The sequence below is a fragment of the Bos mutus genome, chromosome 20, assembly GCF_027580195.1.
Source record: "Bos mutus isolate GX-2022 chromosome 20, NWIPB_WYAK_1.1, whole genome shotgun sequence".
Taxonomy (NCBI): domain Eukaryota; kingdom Metazoa; phylum Chordata; class Mammalia; order Artiodactyla; family Bovidae; genus Bos; species Bos mutus.
The window spans coordinates 15,271,322-15,295,836 of NC_091636.1; the positions used below are offsets into that span (position 1 = coordinate 15,271,322).

A 24,515-nucleotide genomic window follows, 5' to 3' on the forward strand; every position below is an offset into this window, starting at 1 on the left:
GGGGTTATAAAGAGTCTGACATGACTGAAGTGACTGAGCACACACGCATGCACGCACGCATGTATGCACAGGCTGCCTTAGCCTAGGTCTCTGTGGAACTGGAGTTTCTTCTTGGTGATATATTTCTTCTTGCCACTTCTAGCCCCTCATCTCCTTCTCACCTGGAAGCTCCCTGACCTTGATTGAATGCTTCTACGACAACCACACAGTTGGGGATGAAGAAGCAGTGGCTGCTCAAGAATATTCTCAACTGTAGAGAAGAACAGTGGACCACATGATAAAGGAGTCCTTGATGCTGTCCTTGGAGTCAAGGACTTTATAAAGCACTTTTAAATCTGTTCTTTTAAAATCTGGATACTGATCAAAAGCTAATTAAGGCCTATTCTATTAATAAGCAAGTCCATATGAGGTTCCCTGGTGGCGCAGTGGTAATGAATCCACCTGTCAATGCAGGAGATGCAGGTTGGACCCCTGGGTCAGGAAGATCTCCTGGAGAAAGAAATGGAAACCCAATCCAGTACTCTTGCCTGGGAAATCCCATAGACAGAAGGAGCCTGGTGGGCTACAGCCCATAGGGTTGTAAAAGAGTTGGACACAACTTAAGTGACTAAACAACAACAACAAGAAAGCCCATATACTTAAGAATTCCACTGTTTTACTCTGAACTCTATTTTTTATAAAATCCTGGAAGAACACTATTAAAAACTGAGGATGCCTATCACTTTAGATTTCCAACTATACCCAGTTCTCATAAACAACAGTATGAACTCTCTCCCTATAAAATATACTGCATATAAAATATGAGTGTGTGTTATCCTTAGGACAATTCTCATATCACTTTGGTCTTACTCCTCCAAACAAACATTTAACACATACTATGTGTCAGGGACTCAACATATCAAGAACTCAAAATATTGTCTAATTACAAAGAGAGAATATTCTTTAATTACAAATAGGGTAAGGTTGAAATTGTCTGAGAAAAAGACTTGGAAAATTTCAGCCTTACCCTATTTAGCACTCAGTCATACATTACATATGGACACCTCTCTGACTGATATTTGCCTGTGATATAATCAGGTTAGTTTTATACTCTCAACCAAGTTCTACATTCCCAGAAGGCAGTTGAAAGACAGATCTTCTCTCACAGCACCAAAACAATGCTACGCACACAATCAGTAGCCAGTACCAGATACTGCTTTGCTGAACACTAAATGTTAAGTGCCCAAATGGACAAACCCAACTTTTTGCAAAATGGTGAAGTAGGTGATGGAAGCCTCTGTCTGCAGAGTCAGTATTTCTCTCTGTCCTCTATCCAGTAAGCACAGTCGCATTCCTGGGTAGTGTAGACACCCCATCTCTGGCTTTGTCCTGTTTTCCTTTTATTTTTAGTTTCCAAACTACTATAACCTTTTCTTTCTCACGCACATCATGATGGGAATTTGGTGAGTACTGGGCATTTCTAGCATGCTCAAGTTAATCTGTAGCAATGAGTTTATTCATCAATTATATGATAAATATTTAATGAACACTAACTGTGTATCAGACAATGGTCTTGGTGCTAGGGACATGGTGATGACCAAAATAGAGATGAGACCCCCATTTATGAGAAACTTTCAGTTCAGGGATGATTTAGGAGGGCCCTTCTGTGGCTTCCTGGCATTTCAGAGGGCTTGGGTGCTTTTCTTGGTCACCAGATGGCTGGGGAAGTATCTCTGAATGATTGACCCTCCCCATAACTGGGCATGAAGAATGCTCTTCCTTTTATCCCTCTTTTCTATTGACTAATGCTGCTCCTCTGCTCTTTAAGAGACAGGTTTGCTAGCTTACCTTGCCCAGATGAAAAATGTAAAGGAGTTGCTCACCTTGTTATTCGAGCTGGATGTATTTAAGCTAATACTTTGGCCACCTCATGCGAAGAGTTGACTCACTGGAAAAGATTCTGATGCTGAGAAGGATTGGGGGCAGGAGGAGAAGGGGACGACAGAGGATGAGATGGCTGCATGGCATCACCGACTCGATGGACATGAGTTTGGGTGAACTCTGGGAGTTGGTGACAGACAGGGAGGCCTGCTGCTGCTGCTAAGTCGCTTCAGTTGTGTCCAACTCTATGCGACCCCAGAGACGGCAGCCCACCAGGCTCCCACATCCCTGGGAATCTCCAGGCAAGAACACTGGAGTGGGTTTTGATACTCCAATGCATGAAAGTGAAAAGTGAAAGTGAAGTTGCTCAGTCGTGTCCGACTCTTAGCGACCCCATGGACTGCAGCCTACCAGGCTCCTCCATCCATGGGATTTTCTAGGCAAGAGTACTGGAGCGGGGTGCCATTGCCTTCTCATGGAGGCCTGGTGTGCTGCAATTCATGGGATCGCAAAGAGTCAGACACGACTGAGCTGAACTGAACTGAACTGAAGCTAGTACTGGCTGGTAGGCATTGCTATTATTACCACAGGTGTTCACACATTAGAATAATTTTGGTCTTTTGAAATCTAGAATATATATTTTTGAAATGCTTCTTTCTCTAAATTGCATTTATTTCAATTTTAGATTCCATCTCAACTGGAAAGATTGAGGATTTACATTCAGTTGCATCTGGATTTTGGCTATTCCTCCATTAATACAATGGATTTGGGAAAATACAGAAAATAAAATCTAATACAAACCCAACTCCCGTTGCCTTTAAATATCTGTGGATGTGAACTTGCTGAACATCTCAAAAGTATTTTTTAAAAGTTATAACTTTGGCCACATATTCTTTCCTTCTATTTTCAACTCATGAATTATTGGCCAAGTTCAAATGAAGCCCTGTGGTTTGAATTAAATTGGCAAGTCATAGGCGGCCTGGCTTCAGCAATCTTAACTGCTCCCCTCCTCCCCTTCCTGGCAGACTCTGGAGTGTTTAGAAGATATTTTTCTTTGCATTAATTTTTCTGAGAGGAAATCCTTGTGAGACATCTAGTTGAACTTGGCTCTCCAAAGTTTCTTGTAGAGTTAGAAAAACAAAAATTTGAGGTTACTAAGCAGGTTAATGGAAGAGAAACCTGTAGCTGTTTTCTTAGAAATGTTGCTAATGAGGCCAAAGTCTCACTCTGTGGAGTCTCTCCGTTTTGTGACCATAGTCTGTGGCCACAAAGGGGACAGGACAAGATCAAGTGCATTGCTGTAACCGTGCCAGTCTCTGCCAACTGCAAGAAGAACATCACACAATGTGAGACCCTCTTGGTAGATGAGAGCCCCGGTATGATCCTGTAGGTAAAGCTTCTTGAATTTTAACAGGCACACATATCACTTGGGAGTTGTCCTAAGATATAGATCCTAATTGAGTAGATCTGGGTAGGAGCCAGAAATTCTGTATTTCTAGCAAGTACCCAGATGATGCTGGTAGTTGGGCCATCCTTTGGTAGCATAGGGCTAGAATACTTTTCAAATACTAAGTAAAATATACACTTATGGGCTTTTGCACAGAGATTTTCTACTGAAGAGTAAAAACCTAGAAATCTAAAGTCCCCAAGGGGTCTCAGAAAATCTATCTGTAATAGAAGTGAACCAAGGTGGAAATTGGTTAAATGACTAGCAATCATTACTGCCTTGAATCGCCATTGCTGTTTTTCAGTAAAGAGTAGGCCCACGGCTAGATGTTATTAGAGCCATACAGTCTGAGCTTCCCTCAGAGTTCTGCTTTGCTCTGGCTCTGTGCACCTGTGTAAATTATTAAACCTCTGAGTATTTTTCCTAATATGTACACTGGAGCTAATAATGGTACCCTCCTTAACAGCTTGTTGTGAGGATGAGATGGGATAACAAAACCAGGTTGTGCTTGAGCCAGTTTCTCCTGGCCCTTTAGAGCTGACTGAAAGATGTTCAGGAATTCTGTGAGGCGTTTGGTAGCTCGAAATTGGCTGTGATGGGAGTATTTACACCAAGGAAACTGGCAAATGCTACAAGTTGTTTTTTTCTTTCCGTTTTTGCACTGATTTACCATCATACCTAAAGGATCTAAAAGAGCTCAATAAATGTTAATTACTACTATCTTAGCTATCTTTTCTGAATTCCTCTAGCACTTGTTTGAAACACATCATTTAGCGCTGGATATTCCACACCAGCTTCCTTCTTAAAATATTCTGGAGTTGAGTTCTCAAGATTTAGAGTCTCTCAAAGGTGTGACCATATTCTGCCACATTCCATGATGAATCAATGCCTTCTATTTCACCTCTCCAATGAAAACATTGAGCATACTTTCAGAATTTTTGGAGTCCATTGCGCCAACACCTTTGATCCTCTCTACAGGAAACATCAGAATCCAAATTGAACAATCTCAAGGTAGATCCCAGGACACGAATGTCCCTCCTTAGGATGTCTAATGATAAGTATGTGTGAATCAGAACAGACAGGAACAGAATACATATAAGTTCTATCGATTTGTGGCCCCGTCACAGGTTTTCATACATTTGTTTAAATAATTGTAGCTGGTAGATTAATTGGAAAACGAATTACTCTGTCATAGTAAGTGAGGGGTGATTTCCTTTGATGTGTTTGTGCTGACAGCATGATTTTGAATAAAAGGGACCTTAAGAATCAGCCTAGCCATTCCATGTTAAAGTCCTCAACTTTTCTCTCCTATGCCTCTAAATGTCTAGCTCTTTCCCTAGCCTCTCCTTATATCCTTCTGCTAGGCTATCATTAGTTCACCTCATCCTACGTAAAAACTTTCTCTAGAGAAGCAGATTTGCACAACCATTAAAAGTGTGGACTCTGGAGCCTGATTGGTTAGGTTCAAACCCAAGTCTTACAACTTGACACTGTTTAAGCTAGGTCGTATTTTCTAATCTGTGAAATCAGAATAATATCAGCAAGTTTCTCATAAAATTTTGGAATGAATTAAGTTCACTTAAATATGTCAAGCTCTGAGAGCAACGCTTTTCATAGTAATTCTCTTATTACAGTACATTTACTATTATTATTTCCATCAATCATTCCAACTCTTTTGCAACTTTATCCTTTCCTCTCCTCAAAATTCTTTTTCTTAGCCTATATGTATGCTTACATCCTTCAATTCTTAAATGCAAGATAACACAATGGAAAGCACAACTATGATGTTTCTTATATACATATATATATAGACACACACACATATATACTTAAAATTAACTTTAGTTATTATTTATCTATTTTTGGCTGTGCTGGCTCTTTGTTGCTGTGTGGGGCTTCCTCTAGTCACAGTAAGCAGGGGCTACTCTCTAGTCACAGTGTGCGGGTTTCTCGTCGCAGTGACTTCTCTTGTTGCGCAACATGGGCTCTAGGGCGCGTAGGTTTCAGTAGTTGTGGCTCGTGGGCTCTGCAGCGCAGGCCCAGTTGCTGTGGTACTCGGGCTTAGTTGCCCTGTAGCATGTGGAATCCTCCTAGGCCAGGGATTGAACCCATGTCCCCTGGATTGGAAGGCAGATTCTTAACCACTGGACCACCAGGGAAGTCCCAACTGTGATGTTTCTTCAAACAGGTCTATTCTTCCTTTCCTGATGTTCTTTTTGGTGGAGGAAAGTCTACAGTTGCTCTTTCCTTCCTGAGTACCCAAGATCTCCTTGGTCCTTTGCAATTTCAGCTCTACAGCTGCTGAGTACAGGCTCTACTGTGCAGATACTCTGATAACACCTGTTCTTATAGACCTGTTAGGACCTACTTCACCAGTGACCACATTCGGGTTTCCAGTGACTGAGGGAGTTGATTGGGAACACTTGCGATGAAAAACATACAGGCTCAAATAATATTTTACTCAACTCTCAGGGCTATTACCACTTGAGCATCCAGCGTTATTTTGGGGTAGAGGTGGGGCCTTAGTAGTTTAGCCTCGGCTGTGTGGTATAGAAGAAATAATGGTGAACTTTGGGATCACAGGATGTGGGCTCAAGGTCTCCTGCTCTACACGTGGCAGATGCTCTATCAATACTTATTGAACTGAAATGAATTGTTTGCCCAGCAAGGTACTCAGGACTCTTGCCTTCTTATTTTTATGCTAATACACCAGCTGTCCAAGTTGGGTCTGACTCTGACAGAGCCTGAACTGGGGTGGGTGTCCGGGCTTATAATTCAGGCTTCTACGTGCTGGAATGAATATACCCGAGGGCTTTGGAAGGACACTATCTCTGAAGGAGATTAAGGCAGGGGGATGAAGGGTTGATAAAGTTGGCCATAGGACTCAGATCCAACCCTTGAGTAGAGAGATGGGGCTCAGATGGAATCCTCTGCTGCTTGAAGATGGTCTGGCATTTCTCAGGCATGATCTATATATCTTCTCTCTCTCTAACTCTGCCTGTAATCTCTTTTTCCTCTCAGGAGAACTTTAACCCTTGAATTCTCCCTGTCATGAATCGTAAATCAGATTAGAACAAAAAGTTATCTTAACCATAGTCCTTTCTACAAACAGAACCAGAGAGCTGATAACTAAACCATTAATCATCAGAGAAAACATTTTTTCTTTTATTTGTAGGAAGAAGAATAAGGAAGTTTGGATTACTGCCTGGCTGGTTGAGGCAACACTGTGATGCATGAATGCAGCATCAACAATCTGATGACATCAAGGGTTTGGGGGTTTCCTTTACATCCTGTCAAAAAGGATGTTTTCACATGAAGTTGTCCCAGATAAGTTTTCAAAGGCTGTATGTTATCAGTAATCCCTTTTTTGGTTTCACAATATTTTTAGGACACAATTTTTAAAAAATATATTGTCTTCCTCCTGAAAATGATATTAGGGTGAACAGATTTATATTAAGATTACAGAGCAGAAAGTTAAATTTTTAGTTAGTCATTGTGTATTTTATTTGGTCTACATTATGTTAAACAGCTAGTTTGATGGTAGACTTTGGGTCCCTAATATGACCATCTTTTTGGTACCAAGTAAACCCAACTTATATGGTTCTGAGTGAAATAATGCCTGAATCCTTCCTTGGCCTAATTTGTCCTATTTGTCTGTGCGAGATTTGCTAAAGGAGTTATACATGCAGCAACAGATCAGCCTTTAGGCAAGTTTAGCTTGATGGAATATTTCACCTATCTTCAGGACTTAAGCTTCCAGAGCTTATATGCTGACACTTCCCTCTCTTTCCCTCAGGGAAAGAAATTCTATTGAAATCCAAACTGAGAAATGAGGAGAAAAAAGAGAACTCAATTTGCACAATGAAATTTTTAGCAGGGCTAGGTTTAGGGAGACAAAACAGTAATTTTCAAGGGCTGAATCTGAATAAATCTCTGACTCTCCAAACAAGCTAAAGCTTCCCTTTACTCAGTTAAATAAACAAACAAAAATTCTATGGGTTAGGAATATCATTGTTATTTTATTGTCATGTTCTCTTCGTTATAATTCAAGATACAAAAAGCACACTGGGAGAGGTTTTAGCTATTTGCTTGATAGACTGAGCTATGAGTGAAGCGATTTTCATTATTAGCCTACTAAAAATATTTGATGGAAACAAGAAGTGATTCTGGTGATCTCTGAATCCCCTTCTGGCAAGGGTAGGCTCCACAAGAGGTAATCAGCCTCTTTAAGTTCTGTTTACATAATTCTGTTTGCATGAGACACATTCTTGTCTATAAAATTCTATGCTTGCCATGGATAAGCAGAGACCCAAATCAGAATTCTTAAGTTCTCTTATTTGGTGAAAAACCAAATAGTTGAGTTAGTGGAGATCATTCATTGAATCCTAATCAATAAGTGAGTATGGGGCACTAGCTGAGTGCTTGGGCTGACTCACTATCCCAATGTGATTTGTAAATTAGCTGCTATTCTCTGACCAACTGCACCCTTAGCCCCCTCAGTCATCAGAAATGAGAAATATATTCTCTTTTTAAAAGTTCAATGTTCTATGCATGGATAGATATAAATTAAGTCTACATTTTGTCTCTGGTGGTCCCTGCCCATCTTTCCTCTTCTGATGTCCTGTTTTCATTTTTATTCACCTCTTCTTCAACTATGGACTTTATTAGAATTTATTTATATCTATAGAATCTATTAGGATAAATGATGAAGATAACAAGTATAGAATTGCAAAGGAAACCAATTATATAGCAATATAGTGAAAAAGTTTTAAAATGTTTATATAAGCATCTGCTTTGACACATTACATAGCACGATTTAGTAGTAGCTTTGATAACTGTAGTAATTTTGAAGTTGGACTGAACATAACCAGTATTATGAGATATCTACAGGATATATATGATATGAGAATATTTGTGATTTCTGTTGGTGACAGTCACATTGCATCTATTGCCATTGTGGTTTGTGACAAGTAAATGCTGCCTTCAGTTAGAGGTTAGTGAAAATAGTTTTCTATTCAGGTTTTAAGCAACTCCTTAATTCTATCTCCTGGAGAAGGAAATGGCAATCCAGTCCAGTACTATTGCCTGGAAAATCCCATGGACAGAGGAGTCTTGAACCCTAACTTGAGAACTCCAGGGGTTTAAAGGAAAGAACAATCACTTGTGGTTGGAAGACCCCAGAGAGCAGATATTCTATTTTTATAACATTTTTCTTTTACTTTTAATTGTAGTAAAAACATAAAGTTTACTATCTTAACCATTTTGATGTGTAGAGTTTAGTAGTGTTAAGCATACTCACATTGCTATGTAACAAATCTCCAGGACTTTTTCGTCTTGCAGAACTTAAACTCTATACCCATTAAACATTAATCCCCACTTCCCCTGCCTCTCAGTCTTTGGCAACCACCGTTCTGTTTTCTTTTTCTATGAACTTAACTGCTTTAAGTACTTGCAATATTTGCCTTATTTCATTTAGTATAAGTTCCTCAAAGTTCACCATGTTGCAGCATGTGACAGGATGGAGCAGATATTGTTGAGACATTTTGCAGTTTTCAGAGAGTACTGGTTTGCTAAGTGATGCACAATGAATTAACCCATGCTTCCACTGGCTCTTTAGTTTCTCCGTTCCATGCACGTTCCCTTACACAATACTAAAGAACGTGAAAGTAGTTTCCAACCATAGGGTAATGGAAACAGTCTCTTTTTGAAATAGGACATGCTGCTGCTGCTGCTAAGTCACTTCAGTCGTGTCCGACTATGTGCGATAAGACATCATAAAGATCACCACTTTGAGAACCAGTGACAATGGAGAAGTGCAGTGGGCACTGAGGGGCCAGAGTGACAGTGGACATGTGTGCAAACCGCTTCTCATATCCACAGCTTACCCGATTCCATGTCTCAGTCCCAGACCGTGTAAATGTTGTGTATTTCCACATGCTAGTTCTTCTTGCTGCTCTGTAATAAATAGACTTTCTCACTGCTCAGTAAATAGACATATTCTTGAAATGTTAGCACATCTAATGGGACTAAATTCCCACATCTTGGAGAGGTTATTCTGAAAGATTGTGCAGCCTTGTTTCTCTAAAGTTCCTTCATGAGAAAGCAATGAGAAACCACAACTTTGAATATCATAAAGTGAATTTGAACATATTTCATTAACTGTGTACAGTAATGTTTAAAAACAAGAGCAAGGTTTCTGTTATAGCTTTTTACATTTTGTACTAGGCTGGCAAGGGAACCGATATGACTATAATGGGGTATTAAAATTCATTTCACTGCACTTTCAACAGAAACCTCACTCTTCAAGTTAAACTAGGCTGTTTATAATTACTGACACATACTCTAATTCACTTTCTGTGTTCAGAGCTGTGGTTTTGCAATTGCTTTTTCAAGGAGAAACATTGATATTTTGGGACTACAAGCAACATATGGTATCAAGATGTGGTTTAATTTGCATTTCCCTTATGAGTAATGATGCCGAAAATCTTCTCAGTTGTATGTTGGCCATTTTGATGTTCTCTTTTGTGAAGTACCTGCTCAGGATTCTTGCCCAATTTAAAGATTGTGTTGTCTGTCTTTTCCTTATTCATTTATAGAATTTTTGGAGAAGAGTATATTCTAGATACAAATGCTTTGCCAGGTGTCTGTGTGTGTGTGTGTGTGTGCATGTGTGTGTGTGCATGTGTGTGTGTGTGCTTGTATGTGTGCATGCACAAGTGTCAGCCTCAAGTTTTCTTTTTTCATTCTCTTAATAGTGTTGTCCATTGAATGGAATATCTTAATTTAATTAAAACCAACTTATCAATATTTTCTTGTGCCCTGTGTAAGAAACTGTGGCCTACCCCCAAGGTCTTGAAGGTATTTCCTATATTTTCTTCTAGAAGCTTTATTGTTTTAGCTTATACTTTTAAGTGATGGTGGTGGTGGTTTAGTCCCTAAGTTATGTCCGACCCTTGCCACCCCATGGACTCCAGCTCACCAGACTCCTCTCTTCATGGGATTTTCCAGGCAAGAACTGTAGTGGGTTGCCATTTCCTTTTCCAGAGAACCTTCCTGACCCAGGGATTGAACCCTTGTGTTGTGTGATGCATTGGAAGGACTGATGCTGACACTAAAGTGCCAATACTTTGGCCACCTGATGCGAAGAGCTGACTCATTAGAAAAGACCCTGATCCTGAGAAAGATTGAAGGCAGGAGAAGAGGGTGACAGAGGATGAGATGGTTGGATGGCATCACTGATGCAATGGACATGAACTTGGGCAAACTCCAGGAGATGGTGAGCAACAGGGAAGCCTGGCATGCTGCAGTCCATGGAGTTGCAAAGAGTCAGACAGGGCTGAGCACCTGCAATGCAGGCAGATTCTTTACTGCTGAGCCACCAGGGACTTTTAAGTATATGATCCATTTTGAGTTCATTTTTATGTATGGTGTGAGAAAGGGTCAAGTTTCCTTTTTCCCATATGGATATCCATATGAGCCAGTACCATTTATTCAAAAGACCATCCTTCTTCCACTGAATTTCTGTAATGCCTTTGTCATAAATCAAGCGATGGTCATATACATGTGGACCTCTTTCTAAACTCTATTCTATTCCATGGTCTATTGTTTATTCTTTACTAAGACCATACTTTTAAAATTAGTCTAGCTTTGATGCTTGGTTAGTTTTTCCTCTTCAAGATTGCCTTAGTTATAATAAGTCCTCTGTATTTCCATATAAGTTTTACAAATAGCTTTCAGATTTCCAGAAATTAAAAAAAAGCTGCTGAGATTTTTATTAGGAGTGCTTTGAATTTATAGATGAATTTGAAGAGTGCTGATAACAACAATCTTACGTCTTTGAATTCCATGTTCATGATATATTTTTTTTTCATTTATTTAGGTCTTCTTTTATTTTCGTAGGCAACTTTCTGTAGTTTTCAGTGTGAGTTCCTGGTCATTTTTCATTTGATTTATTCTACATAATTGATGCTTTTGGTGCTTTCAAAATTTTACTATCTAGTTGCTTGCTTCTTTTTAAAATAGAGTTATTTTTCTGTTGAAATTCTTCAACTTTTCTTCTATTTTGACTACCATTTCCTACATTTTCTTGAACATATTAATCATGGTTATTTTAAACCCCCTGTCAGTTAATGTTAATATATAACTTGCCTATAAATCTTTTTCCATTAAATATATTTTTCATTTGGATTTCAGTAATTCAACCTTTAAATTTTTTTTATTATATTTTGTAGGCATTGTAATTTTTGGTTAAATGCCAGATGTCCCAAATGAAAAATTACAGGGACTTTGGATGATATTTTCTTCCAAGGTTGTTTTCGTCTTGCAGGCAAATAGTCAAGTGTCGTAAAAATTTAGTTTTATGGGTTTTGAACTGAACTGAATGCTTCTTGGGCTTATCTATTTTAACTTTTTACTTTGTTTTTTTATGGATTGGTTTTTATTCTTTTTAAAAAAATTATTTAATTATTTTTGTTTGGCTGCACTGGGTCTTCATTGCTGTGCTCGGGCCATCTCTAGATGTGGCAAATAGGGGCTACTCTCTAGTCGCAGAGCACGGGCTTCTTATTGCGGTGGCCTCTCTTTGTCACAGAGCATGGGCTCTGTGATGTGCCAGCTTCTGTAGTTGTAGAGCAGAGGGCTCAGTACTTGTGACACGTGGGCTTTAGTTGACCCACGACATGTGGAATCTTCCCAGACCAGGGATCCAACCCATGTCTGCCTGCATTGGCAGGCAGATTCTTAACCACTGGCCCTCCAGTGAAGTCCAATTTTTATTCTTAAGGAATGGTTCTTACTCTTAGGGAATGACCCTTCTGAGATTTCAGTTTAAAGCCTGGGATATTTACCAAGACACTCCCCCTTTAGCAAGGCTTTAATTACAACCTTTGCCTCCCTGGTAGAAATCTCTGATCAGCTCTTTAGCTACGCAGGTGCTTTCTTCTCTCTCTCTCTCTCTCTCAGTCTCAGGTTGTGAAAGCTCAGTTTAGGAACCCATAACTTTAGGGAACTGCGTATGCAGAATATTAGGTTCCCTCTCTTTTTTTCCCTAGGACTTCACTCGCCAATAGCAAACTCTAAACTGCTCCAAACTCTGACTTCTCTGCCTTTTCACCCAGTCTGTTGTTTTCTATATCCCCATTTTTAAATTTGTAAATGTCTTTAGGAAAATAGTTCAGATAACATGAGGAAAATATGTCAGATAAACATGAGCTTTCCTTGCTGTGTTTGTTTGCTGTCTCCTGCCTTCAGGCAATTGCTTTATGTACTTTGTCTCACATTTAAAATTGCGTTTGAAGTCAGGGTTAGTATGATGCCAGATATTCCAGTATAGCTGTGTAATACAGAATGATTTTTTGTGTGTGAGAGAATTAAACAAAAATTACCTCAAATTCATTTTTCATAAACTCATCCAAGATCTAAGGTTAGGGTGAATGCTAAGTCACTCAGTCACATCTGATTCTTTTTGACCCCATGAACTTCAGCCCACAAGGCTCCTCTGTCCATGGAATTATCCAGGCAAGAATACTAGAGTGGGTTGTCATTCCCTTCTTCAGGGGATTTTTCTGACCCAGGGACCAAACCCGTGTCTCCTTTATTGGCAGGCATATTCTTTATCACTAAGCCACAGAGTTGGTTAATTCAATGTCTTGATGACATCATGAAGAACTCAGATAGACACTTTCTTTCTACGCTGCCGTCTTCATATATCAGTATTGTCTTAAGCTACTTTTCTTGGTTCTCTGAGTCACAGTCAGACACAACATCCAATGGAAGAAAAAGAAAACTATCCTCTTATGTATCTCTTTTTATTAGCTAGTAATCTTTTCCCAGAAGCCCCCCGGCAGACCTTATCTCATGAATTATTGAACATAACTAGATCCTTTGTTTCTAGTTATGAGATTCCTCCCGAATCTGTGTACAATCCACAGACACCTCGGAAGAGACACACAACTGAACTAAATTTAAATGCTGCCAACAAGAAAGGAGGTTACTGGGTAAATGACCACTGGTGTCTGCTACGCTTAATTTTGCTGAACCTCATTTTCTTTATCTGCAACGTGGGGTATAATGGTATCTCAGTTATAGGTTGTTATAAGGAATAAATACAATAATCCATGGATTATTTCTCCAAAAATTCTCCCAAGACCTGTTTTTAAAGTCTCTATCTCACAGACACACATGCCATTAGGATGGCAAGTCCTATCAAAAGTGTACAAAGGCAACTGGTTAAAACAGTTTCTCTCTTCCTTGATGAATCTCTACAGTATTGATAATACCTCATGGCTATCATTTTATTGATTTGGTGTCATATTATATTATAGATACTGTACATATATTTTTTTCTAATCTTAGCAACAAAAATATAGTCATGCATGTTCTTGATTCATTTGCTCAGTCAACTTGTATTTGATTGCCAGTAATCTCATTTAGTTTCTTTCCAGGTAGCATAGTGGTAAAGAACCTGCCTGCTAATGCAGGAGACACAGGTTCAATCCCAGGGTCAGGAAGATTCCCTAGAGAAGGAAACGGCAGTCCACTCCAGTATTCTTGTCTGGGAAATCCCATGGACAGAGGAGCCTACATTCCATGGGGTTGCAGAGTTGGTCATGACTGAGCACACACACACACACACACACACACACACACAATCTCATATACAGACAGTGAAAATGAGGTTTAGAGAGGCTGAATAATGTTCAAAGTGACACAATTAATAAGCGGCCAGATTAGATTTGTGCTTAGGTCTGTCTGACTCCACTCTTTGCAAATCTCTTGTAACTTCCTTTCCTGAAAGCTTCCTGGTGTTCTGTTTCACCAAGTTTAATCTATTGAAAAGAGGAGCGGCAGGAGCTGTTGCAGCGTGTCAACTCAGCTCTAAGATCTGCAGGAGAGAATAGTCCGCTGTTAGTTGGTCCACACTGGTCACCAGCTTTCCCTGGAACGCTGGGTTAGTTCTCCTCTGCTCCAGCAGGTGGCAGGTTGGTATCATTCGGTGCTTCCCTTCTTCACTTGTGAGGAAGCAACAAGAGTCGTGAGAAAAATTTTCTTGGAAAACTATAGAAATCAGACTCATTACTTTTTAGTCTATAGAAAGAGAAGCTTTCTACATGCATCGGCTCTCATGCATGAAGTAAGGGATGAAGTAAACTGCATTTGAATTAACCTTTTTACTTTTGAAAGGTGCTCTCATGTATTTGACACACATCCATCCCAGTTAGAAATGTTAAGATGCTTAAGATAGATAATTGGCAGCTACAGTTCTCAATTCTATGGTTTTACTTGCTTAATTGCCATGAGCTTCCTAAAGCAGAGGGTATGAGTTACTTATCTTTGGGAACACAACATCAGGCAGAGTGCTGGGTGTTTGTAGAGTACATCAGGGAATGACTTGGAGGAGGATGATCTGGGTTTGATCTTTTGACTTGGTCATTTCGTATTTAAGAGGCTCTTAGTAAGTTCTTGCTTTCTGAGTTTCAGTTTCCTCTTTGGTAACACACTGATGATAATGATGATGGTGATGATGATAATTCCTAAGGTTTTGTTGTGAGAATAAAAAGTATATGAAAAAGACTTCTTAAGTGTCTGTCAGAGACGGTTATTATTTTTAGGTGACCAGACCAAAGTTGCAAAATATATGAGTGGTTGATACTTTCTCATAGGGATTAGAACATGAAGTGCTTGGAGCCGGAATTTAGGCAGATGTCACTGGGAACATTTCACCTCTGGTTGTCATTTCCCACCTGCAGCTCAAGTACTCATCTTCGTCATCTAATATGGAGATTCACTGAAGTGATCTACTTATTGTCTGTCCTGGCTCCAACTCTACCTTCTTCAACCCAGGTTTCTAAAGGCGTTATTCGAGGAGGTCCTCCCATAACCTAGCTTCAGTGTGCTGTCTCCTGTGACCACCAGGTCCCACGCACTCATGTCCGTGCACACCGCATCTGCAGCAGGCTGACTCCGGGAACCCAGCGTGCTTTGGGCCCATTCACATCTCTGCCTGTGTGACGTCATTCCCTTTCCTTCTTCCCTCCCCATCCCCTCCAACCACACTCACTCTCCACGAATCTCTCTTCCAAGAAGGCTTTCTCTAGCCACATTGATCTCCCCGCTTAGAATTCCCACTGCTCTTATGAGGCAGTACAGATCACCAAATATGTAAAGACATGGTCTTCGGATGTATTCATTCTGGAATCATATCCTGATGAGAATAGTAATAGTCCATAAAGCTGTTTTGAAGATTTAACAAAATAATGTATATAAAGTGTTCAGCACAATACCTGGAACAGAGTAAGCACTCCATACACAGTGATTATTATGATTGTCAGTATTATCACTAGTTTACTTGATATTTCTTTACTGCTTTTTTCGGATTATGTCTCCTCCTCCACCTAGGAACACAGTCAGCTTCTTGTATTCAGGGACCATCTTTTATGTTTCTCTGTGGCCCTGGTGTTGCCTTGTGCGTTCTCCAAACAAGAGAAGTGTGCCACAACCTTTAATGCTTCATCAATCTTACTTCATATTAAGAAGTAAAAGTAATCCTCAAGTTAACTTTTAGCAAAGCTACATAGAGACTGGTTGAAGATGCCATTGCTGCATGCCAAAAATCTCTACAGAGTTTTCACAGTATAATAATAGTATAATAAATTATAATATACATTTATTATAATAATACAATAAATTATATTATTATTATTTCTGACTAGACACTGGCCATTCAAAATTCACACAGAGTAGTCCGTATGACTGAAATATATATTTTATTTGAGTCAAAAGATTACTTTCTACACAATTTCACATTATCTGTAGGACAGGGAAGAAGCGAAAAAAGGAGAAAAATATGACAAGTGGAAGTTCAGCTGGTAAAGAATCCATCTGCAGTGTGGGAGACCTGAGTTTGATCCCTGGGTTGGGAAGATCCCTTGGAGGAGGGTGTGGCAACCCACTCCAGTATTGGGTTTCCCTGGTAGTTCAGCTGGTAAAGAATTTGCCTGCAATGCAGGAGACCTTGTTCGAATCCCGGGTAGGGAAGATCCCCTGGAAAAGGGATAGACTACACACTCCAGTAGTCTTGGGCTTCCCTGGTGGCCCAGACAGTGAAGAATCCACCTGCAATGTGGGAGACCTGGTTTCAATCCCTGGGTCAGGAAGATCCCCTGGAGGAGGGCATGGCAACCCACTCCAGTATTTTTGCTTGGAGAATCCCCATGGACAGAAGAGTCTGGCAGGCTATAGTCCATGGGGTTGAAAAGAGTCGGACATGACTAAGCACACAACAAAATGATACTGATGAGGAATAGGATATTTGCACAGTTTACCAAGAGAGCATCATGAGATTGAGTTGCATGTCTTCTTTCCCCACACCAGCTCTGTGTGGGGAAAGTGACGTGAGCAATGAATATGGCCTAGGTCCAGGATATGGCTGCTTTTCTCTTCTAGTTTTCATGATTCTCCAAAGCAGCACTAAACTACTTTCTCTTTCCCTGGCCAGAGTGGATGTGGTTGCAAAGCTCTTCTCAGTCCCAAATAGAGATGAGTGTACCTGGGTCCCAGGAGACTCAGCTCTATTTCTCAAGCCTGTTTTATCTGTGCTGGGAAACCCTAGGGTGAAATGTCACTTCTCTAGAGAGTTAGGAATCTTTCTCCACAACCAAGTAGCCTGATCTCACACTGGCTCTGAGCCTTACCCTGGGGTCCCTCTGCTGGCTGTGAGAAATAAGAGCAGAAAGCAGTTCTTTGAACTAAGAAACCCTGGATTTTGTTTTTGAATGTAATACATAGACAAGATTGTTCCTGTTTGGTGGGGCAATTGTCCTTGAGTTACGATATAAAATGGGGAGAGAAAACTAAGCTAGCAATAGCAACACAAGTTTCCCTCCACGAAGAGGATTAACGATTAGATTCAGGTCTCAATCCCAAAACAAAAATTAATTTACTACAGAGCACTGAAAAATATCTCCTTTGAAGAATACCTGTGGTGCACAACTGTAGTTTGTTCAGTGCCTGGCAAGGTCAGAAATCAGTGGCGATTGCTCAGTCTGTGCAGGTAAATGCACTGGAAGGCCCGCTCCTCACCTATAAGCACTTTGCTCTTCCCCAGCTTGCCCAGTCTAATCTATGAGTCCGGTTACCAAGGTACCAGGGTGAGAGGTACCATAGAAATACCAAAGTGAAGGGATGGGATCAGACACCTGAGCGTGCTCAGTAGGTAGAACATCCTGATTATGGACTGGGCTTTGTGGCCCGCTGTCCTGGGATTTTGTTGACTGGCCTGACTTTCTTACAGAAAGTTAGGGCTTGGCCTCTGCTGCTTTGTTGCTGTGGCTGGTTCTTTTGCTCTGTCAGAGGGACCACAAGAAAGCATGTGCTCAGGTGCATACAGAGAATAGGTCACTGAAAGGCTTCTAATAAACAAAGGAGCAAGACCTGGTGTCTGTCATCCAAAGGACCAGAAGGACAGAAATCAAAACCAGCCACACAGGTAACCTCAAATCTTCTCTTGGTTCATTTTCTGATCAAGTGAAATGAAATCCATACACAATATAAAGTCAGTAGAAATACCTATCATGCCAGAATAGAAGGAAATGAAGAGGTTTAAAAATGTAAGGACTGCCATTAAGAAACAGATGGCACCAGGTAGCAAATGCTGACCATAGAACAAAAACAGAATTAGCAAGGCACCCACGAGGAGGAATCCTTTGCAGATAGGAACTGGGCAGTGCTCTAAAGGGGCCTTGACCAGCCCGGAGATGCAACACACCTAGCAGCCAGCAGGGGACAGAGGTGCTCTATGTCTTAGAGCTCAGGCTGGGTGTACAGTTGGGCACCTTTAACCCCAAGACCTACAAATCCTGCTGAAACTCCCCTAGAGTTCAAACTTCTCTCCGGGAAGAGCAGCACCGTGAAAGCAGGAGGCGGCTGATCTTAGGTGCTTTACCGTAAAGGTTGGCTTTGACTTCAAGAAATTTGCTGATTTTGTATCTTCTTATATTTGCTCTCTTCCCATCCCACTTGCTTCCAACAAGAACCTCTCTGCTGGTTTGGGATAAAGGGCAGTCAGCTCTTTCAAAGTGAAGCCTGTGGATACTCTGAAGCAAGGACTCTAGTCTAGTTTGTCCCCTAATTTGTCCCTCTTGCTCCTCCCTCTCCCTTTTGGTAACCATGTTTATTTTCTATGTCTGTGAGTCTATTCCTGCTTATATGTATTATTTTTGAGATTCCACATATATATTTTTAGATATCATATAGTACATATATACATATATATGAAAGTGAAAGTCGCTCAGTCATGTCCGACTCTGTGATCCCATAGACCATAGCCCACCGGGCTCCTCTGTCCATGGAATTCTCCAGGCAAGAACACTGGAGTGGGTAGCCATTCCCTTCTCCAGGGGCTCTTCCCAACCCAGGGATGGAACCCAGGTCTCCCACACTGCAGGAGGATTCTTCACCGTTTGAACCAGGGTAGGGCATGTGTGTGTGTGTGTGTGTGTGTGTGTGTGTGTGTGTGTGTATTTGTGTGTATATATACACACACACACATACATACATACATGTGTGTGTGTGTGTGTGCTTGCACCAAGTCGCTTAGTCATGTGTGACTCTTTGTGACCCTGTAGGCTGTAGCCTGCCAGGTTTTTCTGTCCACAGGATTCTCCAGGCAGGAATACTGGAGTGGGTCGTCATGCCCTCCTCTAGGGTCTCTTCCTGACCCAGGGATCTAACCTGTGTCCCTTATGTCTCCTGCATTGACAGGCAAGTTCTTTACCACTAGTGCCCCCTAGGATCCCAATGTATATGTGTCTGAATCACTTTGCTTTACACCAGAAACTAACATTTTAAATCAACTATATGTCCATAAAGAAAAAAAAGCAGGGAACAAGGAGGATTGAGGAGACAAGTCAATATAATGGGGTAACTAGAGCTAGGTAGCCAGGCTTCTCACTAACAGAAGGGAATATGAATACAGAGACAAAGCTGGAAAAGAGCCGTGTGGTGTAGGATTAGGGTTGGAAGTTTCCCTGGTGACTCAAAGAGTCCACCTGCAATGCGGGAGACCCGGGTTCAATCCCTGGGTTGGGAAGATCCCCTGGAGAAGGAAATGGCTACCTACTCCAGTATTCTTGCCTGGAGAATTCCATGGACAGAGGAGCCTGGTGGGCTACAGTCCATGGGATCAAAAAAGTGTTGGACACGACTGAGTGACTAACACTTTCACTTTAGAGTTCTCAGTATGGGGAGTCAGATGCAAAAATAAATACTGATGTACATTTCTGTGTATGTATGCACATCTATATCTTAATAAGCATGCATATACATAAATATAAATATTTCCTAGTGAAAGTGAAAGTCACTCAGTTGTGTCCAACTCTTTGCAACCCATGGACTATACAGTCCATGGAATTCTCCAGGCCAGAATACTGCAGTTGGCAGCCTTTCCCTTCTCCAGATCTTCCCAACCCAGGGACTGAACCCTAGTTTCCTGCATTACAGGCAAATTCTTTACCAGCTGAGCCACAGAGAAGCCCATATAGTTCCTAGCTCTGTCCCTGATTGAGCTTGGAAATACTAAAATCCCAGTAATGATGAGCCTGCCTAGAGCCCAGATCTTGGTTTCTGGACACCATTCTCCAATAAAAGGACACAGGGTTCTCTGGAGAATGGTTGATTCCAAGGATTAAATAGGAAAAATATAAGGCAAGTTTAGTATATCTCATTATTCTTGATGATAAGCAAGTAATCAAAGAGTGAGGGATACATGTTCAAAGGACACAGAAGATAGCTCAGAGGGATGCATCTGGTCCAGACTGGATGAGTTGAGTGTCAAAGAAATCATAATATCAAATTATAGCCTACTGACTACAATAGACATCCATTAATTTATCCTAATGTAAATAAGTAAGTGAACACACAATGGGAAGAGAATATTCCTCCCTATAGTATAATTCTAGCTAACAAATGTGGAAGGAATTAATGGAACTAGAAAAGCATAATTTGAGACAGATAGTGAAATTATTTTAGGCAAAACGTATGAATAGGTACTAAAAGTAGTGGGTGAAAGTCAAATGAAGAATGGCACATTTACGTGGTCTCAAAATAACTTTCCACAAAACACTGATTAACTGGAGAGGGAAAAAGAGTAACTCTAGAGTAGAGAGCCCCGGCAGATACCATACTACTCAAGAGCTCTAAGTTGACATCAACTGGTGACGGAATAGACCAACAGCATGTGTCATATTACGGGATGCAGTGAGAAGATCAGTGTCACATCTGTGATCACCCTGCTAAAACTGGATAATCAGACCTGAATCTAATCAAGAGTAAGCAGCAAACAAATCCAAAGTGAGCCATGTCTTTGAAACAAATCTCTTTGTGTGTGTGTGTGTATACATACCTCAATATGTATAGGTATACAGATACATATGCTGTTGGTTCTGCTGTTCTTTTGGATCCAGAAGCTTTTGATCATGTAGCTTGCTACTTTTAAGTCTTTGTTCAAACATCACATTCTCAGAAAGGCTACTCTGATCACTCTACCAAAAATGAAAAATAATGATCTCTCCATTCTATATCCCTGACCCCCTGACCCTACTCCACTTTTTCCCCATAGCAATGTCACTTTTCACATAGTGTGCTGCTATTAATTGTGTTTATTTGCTATCTCTGTCCTCCATCATATAAACGTCATAACGGCAGGTGTTGTAGGACGAATTTACTGGGAAAAAGCTCTGAGATGAGACTGTGTGCAGGGCCATTGCTCTCAGGAACAGGGACCACTGGGGACTAAGGACACAGGACTGGGAGGAGAGTGGGGCTGCCTTTGTAACCTAGGTCTCAGCTAACGCTGGGGGCTGAGGGGGAAGCCCTGAAGCTAGGGCAGTGCTTCAGGGGAGTCCCAAATAGAGACAAAAGGGGCTGGGCCTTTGAATCCACATAGCAACCAGTCATGGGATGTAGGCTGCACCAGGGATGGGCATGATGGTGGGTGACACAACCCCCTTAGGCAGAGGGCAAGTCCTAGGAAGCCTCAGCTGTGGGTCACCTTCCTGCAGCACTCCAGGCAGCTGGGGAATGAGCAGTGTGCTCCTGATGGGGAATCTGGGTGGAGCATCTTGGCAACAGCCACAAAAACAGGATCTTTGTCTATGGCTGCATCCTTATCTCCCAGAACAGGGTCAAAATTAATTGACTGGATGGGTGGATGAATGAATGAAGAGTTCCTTTCTAGAAAGCTCACATGCACAGGTAGGATGTGGCCACCATTCTCAGTGGGCAAGCAGAATGACTAGAGTGTAAAAATAGAAAACAAGCCACCACAATCATGGAAACCTTTCAGACAGTACAGCATTGTAAAAAAAAAAAAGTAGCAAATGGGAGAAGAAAGACACAGGGCTGTTGGAAGGAGTGGCAAGTCTGGGTAGGCATCCAATAAATTTATACTGCAGGGAGTTTCCATGTTGACACGCGGATCCTGAGCAGTTCATTGTAAAACCAGGGTGTGCTGTTACAGGCCCGAGGGGCTGGGGTTAAAGAAAGCATCCTGCTAACACAAGGAACAACTGGCTCCCGTGACAGAATTTTAACAAGCCTTTTCTCATATCTGTTGACTTAGCGCAGGCCAGGGAATTCTTTGAAAGGCAACGAGGCTATAAATCAGCAAGTCCCGTAACGTGCATTCCAGGCAGCACACAAAGGCACCGTGGCTAAGTCTCTAGGAATGCCACGGTGAGTGGCCCTGGTGGTCGTGGGGTTAGACGCTGGGGCTGGGAATAGAAAACACCCAGAAGAGGGGAGCAAGGGAGCACCAGCGAGAGCAGCATGGTATGTTTCTAATATAACATCCAGTACCTGGGCCCAGAGTGCTGCCTAGTGGATACTCAGCACTCAAGGAGTATCTGTTAGATGACTACACGATAGTCAGGTGCCTTGGCTGTGGCCCTGGTTCTGTCTCTCATGGGCTGTGTGACGTTGAGGAAGTCCTTTGACTTCTCTGAACCTTGGTCACCCTGTGTGCAAAATGTTGGGCTCAAACGTGAATGGAATCTTTGGGAGTGACTGACCCATGAGAGTTTTTTGAGTCTTAAAAAATATTCAAAGAAGTTTCTGAAGCTGTGGAAAGGAGAGAACAAAGCCTGCATGGCAGAGAGGACCCTGCAGTCTTCTGAGTTAAGACAGGAACCAGGGTTGGCAGAACCTCCCATATCTGCCCTCCCACCCCTACCCCCACCCCAGGGAGAGTCACAGGGGTAGTGGGGCACTGTCATGTCCACTTCTCCAGGGGACACGCCTCTTCTCCTGCTGCCTAAGGCACAATGATTCCCCTGAAACACTACAGACCCCATCTCCGAGGAAGCCTGACGCCAAGTTGAGGCGGAAAAGGCCGATTCTCTCTGATGCTCCTTGCAACTGCATTATATCTGAGGCAGGTCTCCCAGAGGCCCCAGTAATGACAGGTTCTCACCAAGAAAATGAGAGTTCAAACTCTAGCTTTTCTGCTGCTTGCAAACTTAGCAAGTGACTTGATTTCTCTCTGTGTGTATATACTTCTTGGTGTCCGACTCTTTGAGACCCCATGGACTGTAGCCCGCCAGGCTCCTTTGTCCATGGGATTCTCCAGGCAAGAATACTGGAGTGGGTTACCATGTTCTCCTCCATGGGATCTTCCTGACCTAGGGATTGAACCACATCTCTTGCACTGGCAGTCTCCTGCATTGGCAGGCAGATTCTTTACCACTAGTGCCACCTGGGAAGCTCTAATGGGGCGATCACCAAACAGCACAGGTGTGATCAAGTGGTAGAAGATTCACCAAATCAGCATGTCCGCTTCCCCTCTCCGCCTCTCTCTCTTCTTGCCTTCTTTGTTTTCACCCTCCCTTCTGTGCAAGCCGCCTAGCTAGTCAGAGCAGAATATAAGCAAGGCCAAGAACATGAGTTCAACGTCCACACAGGACCAGAGCCCTGCTCCTTGTCCTGGCCATGTTGGTCCTGAACAGTCAGTGTTCGTGCTCACACTTCCTTATCACAGAGCAAAGGCAGTTTGTCACTGACCAGTATCACTGCGGGCAAATACTATTTACTCAGCAAGGATGCCAAGCATTTTTAATCCCTGACTCATCAGGAGGAGGAATTTGGCACCAGGGGAAATGGGGAGGGGGATGAATGAGGTGAAACCAAGTGAGGCAAGAATGTAATTACGTGGGTCAGGTTCTGCCATTGTGGACACAGAGGAAGAGAGAAGTGACGGTTTTCCCTTAGAAAAGTTGACATGCTGACCCCAACTCTCCCTCTTCTAAAACTGAAGACAGGGCTATGAGAGGTGGGTGGGGTTGCCCTTCTCTCTCTTGGAGTGGCACCTTATGCTGAACCAGGGTTTCTAAATCCCTAGGCTGGGATCCCTGCAGAGTGCAGACCTCACTGCAAGGGGCCCTCACGGCCTACATGTGCACTAAGCAGTATTTGTATGCCGTGCAAGGATAAGTACAAGTGCTCCCGTGGAGGAGGCACGTCATTCTGACTTACATATGGGTCCTTACATTCAAATCAGTTGGAATTTGGACTTTCAGTCCAGCCAGGCTTGATAGGTGGAGTCTCCACTGCTCCGGATGCTCTCGTCTGCCCCATCTCTCTCTGCACCCTCAGGTTCAACAGTCCAGCCATGATTATACACCTTATAGCAGGCTTTCCTCTCCACTTGGGGCCCAGGGACCCATGACTGCCTAGGTCTTTCCCTGTAGTATTAACTCCTTATGAGCTGAATCTGAGGGTGGTGGGGGGCACTTGGCTCCTCCTGGGTGCAGAGGGATGATGGCTCGGGTGGTGACAGTCCATTTCCTTTCTCCACTTTGGTTGATGGCCTCACTAGGCCTACTCCTCTTTTTCCTCCCAGCCCTTTTTTTCTCCGTCACTGTCTTATCATCACCCCCTCTTCCCCTTTCTAAGATGCTAAAAATGGTCTTGTCATACTTGTCCCTGTCCCTTGCTTTTCCAAGATCTTGCTTGCTCTTCTAAGTCTTTGACTCTGTATTCAAGCCATGAAGATTCCTCCTCTGCAGCACTGTCAGATGCTTTTAACACCAGCTTGTACTCAGTGAGCCCAGAACATCACTATGGGTCGAGTGGACACCAGGATGCTGTTGAAAACTGAACAGGTTTAAAGCGGGAGAAAGGCATCAGTTGGGCCTTAATGATGTGCCAGGCAATTTAC

General features: G+C 42.1%; 1 pseudogene; it reads left to right on the forward strand.

Annotated features, from left to right (window-relative positions):
- Positions 1-5,287: 5,287 nt before the first annotated feature.
- The window catches only part of LOC106700909 (E3 ubiquitin-protein ligase RNFT1 pseudogene), a 56,600-nt pseudogene continuing 37,372 nt past the window's right edge, over positions 5,288-24,515 (forward strand).